Source organism: Rhinoderma darwinii, chromosome 8 (genome assembly GCF_050947455.1).
Source record: "Rhinoderma darwinii isolate aRhiDar2 chromosome 8, aRhiDar2.hap1, whole genome shotgun sequence".
NCBI lineage: Eukaryota > Metazoa > Chordata > Amphibia > Anura > Rhinodermatidae > Rhinoderma > Rhinoderma darwinii.
The window spans coordinates 111291845-111301283 of record NC_134694.1 but is presented as its reverse complement, the minus strand read 5'-3'; the positions used below and the strand labels follow the sequence as shown (position 1 = coordinate 111301283).

The 9439-nt window shown below is 41.0% G+C and overlaps 1 protein-coding gene across 1 annotated transcript in view; it reads left to right on the top strand.

Moving 5' to 3' along the window:
- The first annotated feature begins 567 nt into the window (after positions 1–567).
- Positions 568–9439, top strand: part of VWA7 (von Willebrand factor A domain containing 7) — a 34148-nt gene continuing 25276 nt past the window's right edge. The window contains exon 1 of the mRNA XM_075836340.1: positions 568–737. The gene's annotated coding sequence lies outside the window, so the exon portion shown is untranslated. The remainder of the gene's footprint in view (positions 738–9439) is intronic.

Here is a 9439-nt window from a genome sequence, read left to right as displayed (position 1 = left end):
AAAAGCGGCAAGAAAACTCGTTGATAGGGGGCGATGTGCACATAGAGTGTCAGCTTTTGGGCTCACTGAACTGCAGTGAATGCTGTGCTCTATGCCCATGTTGTGGTGCAGCATTCATCTCCTACTAATAGGGAGGCGCGCACTTTGGTATTCGTGGGGGGGGGGGGGTTAAGCTTTTTCTTTCTCACGCTCCCCCCGCCTCGGGTTTTTGTGGGAGCACAAAGGATTTGTGACCTGCACACACACAAAAGAGAGGCACACAAAGAAGCTGGATTAAAGGGGGCACACTACTGCAAATTTTTGTATATAGTTTATTTAGGTCCTGAATTTCCTTTTAAAATGTGTAAATAAAAAAACAAATCGAAAAATTCCAAATGTGTGTTTTTTAGTGTTACTTCTCGATTTACCGACGCATAGTCCTATGGGGCCGCACCGTCTCTTTGTGGTTGCATTTCTCTCAGATGATTGCTTCCTTTTTCTCTGTTGTGACATTGCTGTCTCCCCGCACACACACACACACACACACACACACACACACACACACACACACACACACACACACACAAAGTAACTCTCTGACAATGCCGCCTTTTTGAATATGTGGCTGCTGTCCCTTTAAGAGCGGAGGGAGGAACCTCCTGTCAGTTGTTGGGCTGATAAACACTCAGAAGTGGCGATTGTAAACTAGGAGATTAGAGAACTGTGTGAGGACGCTGAAGAGAGACGGAAAACTGCAGGTGCGGAAGGGATGATGGGGGTTATAACTGGTGACACAGCAATTAGGAGGTTTAACAAGGAGATTTACATAAATATATATGTACTGCATACCATGCGGAGGTTGGTGTACTAAGCTTGGCGCTATAAGGGTTATTATTGGTGTATATAAGTTACACAATGTGGGCATGAGATATATGTGTACTACAGTGTGGGTCTATATACTTTATAAGTATTTTTTGTGTGTACTATATAGATCTATACGTAGGGCACTTGAGTTCATGTTGTACAATATGGAACTATATATAAGTGTGTAGAATACTGGTCTATATTGAAGTATTATTGATCTATATACAAACAAGGGTTAATTTGACTGTTATGGATCTTTGTGTGTATACTATAGATCTATACATAGAAGTGTGTTCTCTCCTACCTGTGTACAGTATAGATCTATACATAGAAGTGTGCTCTCTCCTACCTGTGTACACTATAGATCTATACATAGAAGTGTGCTCTCTCCTACCTGTGTACACTATAGATCTATACATAGAAGTGTGCTCTCTCTTACCTGTGTACGCTATAGATCTATACATAGAAGTGTGCTCTCCCCTACCTGTGTACAGTATAGATCTATACATAGAAGTGTGCTCTCTTACCTGTGTACACTATAGATCTATACATAGAAGTGTACACTCGCTTACCTGTGTACAGTATAGATCTATACATAGAAGTGTGCACTCACCTGTGTACAGTATAGATCTATACATAGAAGTGTGCACTCACCTGTGTACAGTATAGATCTATACATAGAAGTGTGCACTCCTACCTGTGTACAGTATAGATCTATACATAGAAGTGTACACTCTTACCTGTGTACAGTATAGATCTAAACATAGAAGTGTGCACTCACCCGTGTACAGTATAGATCTATACATAGAAGTGTGCTCTCTTACCTGTGTACACTATAGATCTATACATAGAAGTGTGCTCTCTTACCTGTGTACACTATAGATCTATACATAGAAGTGTGCTCTCTTACCTGTGTTCAGTATAGATCTATACATAGAAGTGTGTACTCTCCTTCCTGCTCCCGTGTTGCCCAGTTCTATTAGTCCGCACAGTCCTGTATTTTGCTTCGTGCATTATATCTCTATGGACACATTACATTTCCCATGTGGGCATTTCAAAAATTTCCTCTTATTTATTTTTTGTTACACTGGACTAATCATTTCTTCGGCAGACAGAATCGTGTGATGAAGGGCAGAGCTATACGTTCTGTTGTTTTCCGTCTAGCTTAGTGGATATTTATAGGGACCATTGGTCATTGTCCCAGTTATTGTTCCTATATTGTTTAATACATTAGTTTACAATGTCCTAAACATGGGTCTCACAGGACAATTGGTTAAGGGGCTAGGTGTCCATTAGTCTGGATAGCCACCTCCCAAGTATTTAATAGAAACTCTGCATATAGATGAATACACAAGAACAAAGGAGTCATACACTATTACCAGTATTTCAAAAAGCGTCGAAAAAAATTCCAGATTTATTAAATAACACTTATTAAAATAGAGAGTTTAAATTGGATAACTGTATATGGGCTATTTACAGAACAGTAGAGCACATAAAGCTAGCCATGCGAAACGCGTGTCGGGGCTCGTCTTTGGGCTTACAGGACACTTGAACAATATGGGTAAGTCATGGCACTTCCTCTTATTTACATCACTGCTTTTTCTGGGGAGACTATTTCTTATCTTTTGAAGCGTCAGTACGTTCACCATACGCTGGAGGATGTAACTCTCTGAGCTGTATATAGCAGTTACACCACTGCTTCCAGCTCCATAGAGAGATTTTTGCATGCATGTTTTTCTTTTGCTTTGGAAATCATGTTGCTTTATATATTGTCTTTTTATACCCAATTGTTCATGTAATATTTCAGTATTGTAGCGACTCCGGATATGGCTTGAGCCCTCTGTACATGAGTTCTTGTTGCTACTTATGTGCTCTACTGTTCTGTATGTAGCCCATATACAGTTATCCAATTCGAACTCTATCTTAATATGTGTTATTTAATAAAATTTTTATTTTTTCTACACGTTTTGAAATACTGGTAATAGTGTATGACTCCTTTGTTCTTGTGTATTAGTTTACAATGGACTGATTTTTTTTACATAGGAGATCTGTCCGGCTCTCAGTTATCGGTCTTGATTCTCTCAGTAACTCGGCCGGACGTGTGTGTTTCCCCTCAATCTCATGTCTATAGGGGCAGCCTGATTGGAAGAAATAAGTGTCAGACTAATGATTCTTTGTTTCCCCCAAGATAAACGTTGCCTGGCGGCCGCTTATCTCCCTCCTTCCATAAAAGTAAGATGGAGTCGGGGAATATGGTTCGGTCAACTACTTTCCTATGACCCCCTTAAGAGTCTCTGTCACCACATTATAAGTGCCCTGTCTCCTACATAAGGAAATCGGTGCTATAATGTAGGTGACAGTGATGCTTTTTATTTTTAAAAAAAACGATCTGTTTTCACCACTTTATTAGCGGTTTTAGATTTATGCTAATGAGTGTCTTAATGCCCAAGTGGGCGTGTTTTTACTTTAGACCAAGTGGGCGTTGTACAGAGGAGTGTATGATGCTGACCAATCAGTGACCAATCAGCCTCATGCACTCCTCTCCATTCATTTAGGCAGCGCATAGGGATCCTTTTAGATCACTATGTGCTGTCTTATACTAACACATTATCGATACTGAAGTGTTTAGACAGTGAATAGACATTTCACAGGATGTCTATTCACAATCTCTGCACTTCATTACTCGGTCTGTGGTAGTTACAGCAAAGCAAAGCGTAATCTTGCGAGATTACGCAGTAAATGACAGGTTACAATGAAATTACGCTTCCTCTGCTGTAAGTACCACAGACAGAGTAACGAAGTGCAGGGATTGTGAATAGACATCCCGTGGAATGTCTATTCACTGTCTAAACACTTCAGTATTGTTAATGTGTAAGTATAAGACAGCACATAGTGATCTAAAAGGATCCCTATGCACTGACTAAATGTATGGAGAGGAGTGCATGAGGCTGATTGGTCACTGATTGGTCAGCGTCATACACTCCTCTGTACAACGCCCACTTTGTCTAAAGTAAAAACACGCCCACTTGGGCATTAAGCAACTCATTAGCATAAATCTAAAACCGCTAATAAAGTGGTAAAAATAGATCGTTTTATTAAATAAAAAGCATTACTGTCACCTACATTATAGCACCCATCTCCTTATATAGGAGACAGGGCACTTATAATGTGGTGACAGAGCCTCTTTAAGTTGAATCAGTAATGATGTTTCTGGGAAGGGTCCTTACTATAGCACACGGCTGTATGAATGTGATGTTTATAGGTCAGGACTTATTATCACAAGGAGGATGATTCAAGGTTTAAAGATGCTGTAATAAAACAAAAGGTCCAAAGGTTTTTTTCTTGTATGGTGGGTGATATGCAGGGAGAGCGTCAGCTCTTGGGCTCACTGCACTACAGCATAGGTACATTTCAGACACATAGGTATTACAGAAACCTTTTATCGTTCGTATTACAGCTGCAAGACCCGGACCCCTCATGATTCTTCTTAACTGTACGGAAATCCCCTTATGTGATCTAAATGCAATTCAGTAAAACGGCGAGCAGTTTGGACCACATGGACGTTCTATGGCGTCTGAGACCCCCGGCCTTATACATACCCTGCGTGCATAAAAATCCATGCTGGATTCTAGGAAAGATGGATGACAAACCGTGTGGGGACTGCAGTGTAAGCCGTATTGGTTGTCACTCAACGTTTCCAGAAAAGAATACTACTAAGGCGTCCGCAAAAACAGTCCGTTTTTCATGCATATAACTGCTGCGTTGCGTCAGTGCGGTTTATTTGTGTGATCCGTTTTTCTCATTTTGTGCTTCTCTGCAAGCACTTTCTGGTTTTATTTTTATTTTTTTTCGCATTTCTTTAGCAACTAATGCGTGAAAAACGGACAGCACATGGATGTCGTCCGTGAGCTGTCCGTTTTTTTTTGCGCATTCCTAGATTTCAATGGGCGTGTCTGATCCGCAAAAACAACAGAATAGGACATGAAGTGAGTTCTACACAACGGACACACGCTCCATGAAAAAACACGGCTGTGTGAGTCGCCCCATTGAATTGCATTGGTCAGTGCGCTGTCCGTTATTTAAATGGACAGCGCACGGACATTAAATCCGTTGGTGTGAATAAGACCTAAGGAACGGCTGAATAGGATTTTTGACAACTTATATTTATTGGTGATTTTTTTTTTAAATTTTATTTTTTATTTTAAACAGCAATTCAGACTAATAAAGATGATTTTTTTTTTTAAATGAAATTGCAAAAGTATAAATTCTTAAAATTTTAATTTTAAGTGTAAAATAACCGGGTCGGACTAAGTGTCATTTCATTGTCTCCCTCTGTCCTGAGTTTATAATAAGCCCCCCTCCCGCCGCCGCCATCGTCTTCATTACATTAATAATACAGTGCGATCACAAGAGAAAGTCTGGAGCGCAACGTATGTAATAATGTGGTCGGAGGCGGTAATTATGTGACAAGAGGCTTTGTTTGTGTGACTGACGAATCGCTTATTCAGTGACGGGGAAGGGTGTGGGGTTTACATTAGCAGTTGGGGGGAGGGGGGGGGGGCAGCCAGATAGGTGACAAAACTGCTCAGCGTTTCTAATGAGATGTAAAATATGCCACGTTAACTCCAAATTCAACAAAATGCTGTTAATATGGAGGCACTCAAGACATGGAAACACAGGACTCTGAGGTCATGTGTCCGTCACGTGTCGTAGACGTGTTAAATGCAAACCCATTCTTATGTAACCTCTGAGGGAATTCTGACTTAATAAACAATGGATCGCATTTGTTAACCCTTTTGCTGCCGTAGCCATTTGTCATTTTTGTTTTTTTCTCCCTACTTTCCAAAAGCCATACATTTTTTTTTATTTTTCTGCCGTATGAGGGATTGTTTTTTGCGAGACGAGTTGTAGATTTTCACGGCACCATTTAATGTACCATATAATGTACTGGGAAACGGGAAAAATTATTTGTGGGGTTTAATGGAAAAAACAGTGATTCTACTTTATTTTGGAATTGTGTTCTTGTGTCTTATTTGTTTTGTGCCTCATATTCCGAGAGCCATAACTTGTTTATTTTCCCTCGATGAAGCGGTGTGAGGGCTTGTTTTTTGCGGGATGAGATGTAGTTTTTACCATTTTATATAGGCCTTTTTGATCACTTTTTATTCCATTATTTTATGTGAGAGACAAGTCGACCAAAAATAGCAATTCTGGCACTTAAAAAGGCTCTGTCACCAGATTTTGCAACCCCTATCTGCTATTGCAGCAGATCGGCGCTGCAATGTAGATTACAGTAACGTTTTTATTTTTAAAAAACGAGCATTTTTGGCCAAGTTATGACCATTTTTGTATTTATGCAAATGAGGCTTGCAAAAGTCCAAGTGGGCGTGTTTAAAGTAAAAGTCCAACTGGGCGTGTATTATGTGTGTTACATCGGGGCGTTTTTAATACTTTTACTAGCTGGGCGTTCTGACGAGAAGTATCATCCACTTCTCTTCAGAACGCCCAGCTTCTGGCAGTGCAGACACACAGCGTGTTCTCGAGAGATAATTCTGTGACGTCACTCACAGGTCCTGCATCGTGTCGGACGAGCGAGGACACATCGGCACCAGAGGCTACAGATGATTCTGCAGCAGCATCGGCGTTTGCAGGTAAATCGATGTAGCTACTTACCTGCAAACGCTGATGCTGCTGCAGAATCAACTGTAGCCTCTGGTGCCGATGTGGCCAACACGATGCAGGACCTGGGGCAGGAAGTGAGTGACGTCACAGCGTGATCTCTCGAGAACACGCTGTGTGTCTGCACTGCCAGAAGCTGGGCGTTCTGAAGAGAAGTGGATGATACTTCTCGTCAGAACGCCCAGCTAGTAAAAGTAGTAAAAACGCCCCGATGTACGCACATAATACACGCCCAGTTGGACTTTTACTTTAAACACACCCACTTGGACTTTTGCAAGCCTCATTTGCATAAATACAAAAATGGTCATAACTTGGCCAAAAATGCTCGTTTTTTAAAAATAAAAACGTTACTGTAATCTACATTGCCGCGCCGATCACATGCAATAGCAGATAGGGGTTGCAAAATCTGGTGACAGAGCCTCTTTAAATGTTTTTTCTATACGGCATTCATAGTGCGGGGTTAAATATTGTTATAATGTAATTGTTCGGATTTTTGCGGACCCATCAATACAAATTTGTTTACATTACTTTTGGGGGAAAATGGGAAAAGGTTTTTTTAGTATATAAAATGTTTTGTTTTTTTTAACTGGTTTTTATTTATTTTTTATTAGTCCACCTAGGGGACTTGAACCAGCATTGGATCACTTGGACAAAATACTGCAATACTTATGTATTAAAGTAAATGGTGCTTTTTACAGCCTCTGGCAGGGCTTAATAGGAGCAGAAAGATAGCAGATCTGGGGGCCTTTCTAACATCTTAGATGCCGCCATCCCTGTTGACCGTGGCATCGAAGTGATAAAACAGGCAGGATCGGAGTTGTCAACAGTCCCGCCCGTTGCAGTAAAATGACGTCTGTGACATACAGTCGACACACACGAAGTATAGAGCGGACTCAGCCAGTGAACCAGCTCCATGCTTCCCTTTGCCGGCTATGACGGGACCCTACATCAAATGTCGACAAGGGGTTTAAGCTGCCTATCAGACTATCCTGCTTTGTTGCCCATAGCAACCAATCACAGAGCAACTTTCACTTTTGCAGTGCAGGTTAAGAAATGAAAGCTGAGTTCTGATTGGTTGCTGTGGACAACAAAGCCAATTTCCTGCCAGACAGTTTGATATATAAGGCCTAGGGTCTCCTATTATAGACTTTCATCTATTATCCAGAGAGAAGAGCGGCTATAACAAGTGTCTCTCACACTGGAGGATCCTGCACGTTCATACATTACATGGACAGCACATTGATTTCAATGGTCACTGTGTAATGCTTCATTTCACCTGTGGCGGCGCTGTAGGAGAATCAAATACTGCCTTCCTTGTTGTTTCAAAGATTATAGCTGATCTGATCGCTGGGGGTCCCAGCAGCAGGACATCATGTGTTTAGCATCATAATACCCAATATGTTCTCTGGCAGAGAATAGAGATGTCCATCTCTTCCTAGTCCCCTCCAGCTAGGCACTGGCCTGTGGGTGTAAAACAAGAATGTCTCCATTCACTGGCAGCAAGCAGAGATCTTGAAAATGGTTAGGCAATTAAACGTAAATGACATTAGAAAGTTACATATCTTTTTTTTTTTTTTTTTTTTAAAACATATTTTTATTGATTTTCTGAAAATTTTTCACATAACATGATATGCAATAAACTGTTACAGGAATATAGTCACCTATTGTTGATGGTATGAAAAAAACACATTCCTACAATGACACTAAGCTCATAGTTGTTTACATCATTATGTGACAGTTATTGAAGGTCATTACAGAAATTTCCATAACATTTGGTGAACAGCGTTAACAATGAATATCCCTGAGAAACAATGCATACAAAACTTATTTAATATACGTATAAACATGAATAACCTAAACTGGAGCCACATGAAGCTACATTCCTAACCGAGTTGGCCTAGATATCATTTCAAAGTTATAGATATTATGTTCTACGTGTTCTCAACACTCCTAAGGTGCCCTTAAGATCCTCTATCAGGTACCAAGGTGATCCCGTGAATGGATCGATCATTTTGCATATCTCCTCCCCCGAGAAATGCTCTGTTATGAATAGTTTCCATTTCCCAAAAAATTTCCCCCCTTGTGCATCTTTGTGTTTTAGAACATCCATTCTATCTAAATAGAATAGGCTTTTCATCCCCTGTACAACCTCACTTGATTGCGGGATATCTGGTACCAACCATTTCTGGAGTATGCATCGTTTTGCCACCATCAATGCCGCATGTGTAATGGGGGGCAAGTGGGTTACTTCTGTGTCATCTGACCCTCCATCATGCTGGACATGTAAAAGAACTTCCATTGGCCCCAGGAGCCCCTTAAATTTGCTTATTTGTTGCACTAAAGATGTCATTTCTTTCCAAAATGGCTGTATTTTGGTGCATGCCCAAAACCCATGGTACATGTCTGTGCGAGGTGATCCACACCTCGGGCATGAAGTCTTTCTATCTGGTTTAGTTATGGAAGGGGGCAAGGTGAACGCATATATGGCATGATGGAGGATTTTTAAGTGGGTTTCTCTCCATTTCTCGCTTGTTATATGTTTTCTGAGATCCACCAACCCCATTTCCACATGTTTGGCAATATTAGGCAAGCCAAATAGCTTTTCCCATTTCATAAATGCCTGAGCCGGTGTCACCTTCAATAGCACTGGCTTTAGGGTGTTATACAGTTGCGATATGGACCTGTGGTGTGTGCTTAGGAACCATGAGTCAAACAGGTTGGGGTGGGTCTCGTCGGATATGTCCGCCAGTTTTGCTTTGCATGAAGATAATATTTGATAATATTGTAGATGTTGGGGATGGTCAAAATTGTACTTTGTCTGTATTTCCTGCAGGGTCAGCCATCTCCCTTCCTGTTCCTGGAACATGTCACCCAGAGTCGCTATCCCTCTCTCTCTCCATCTCTGGAGTAGCTGACT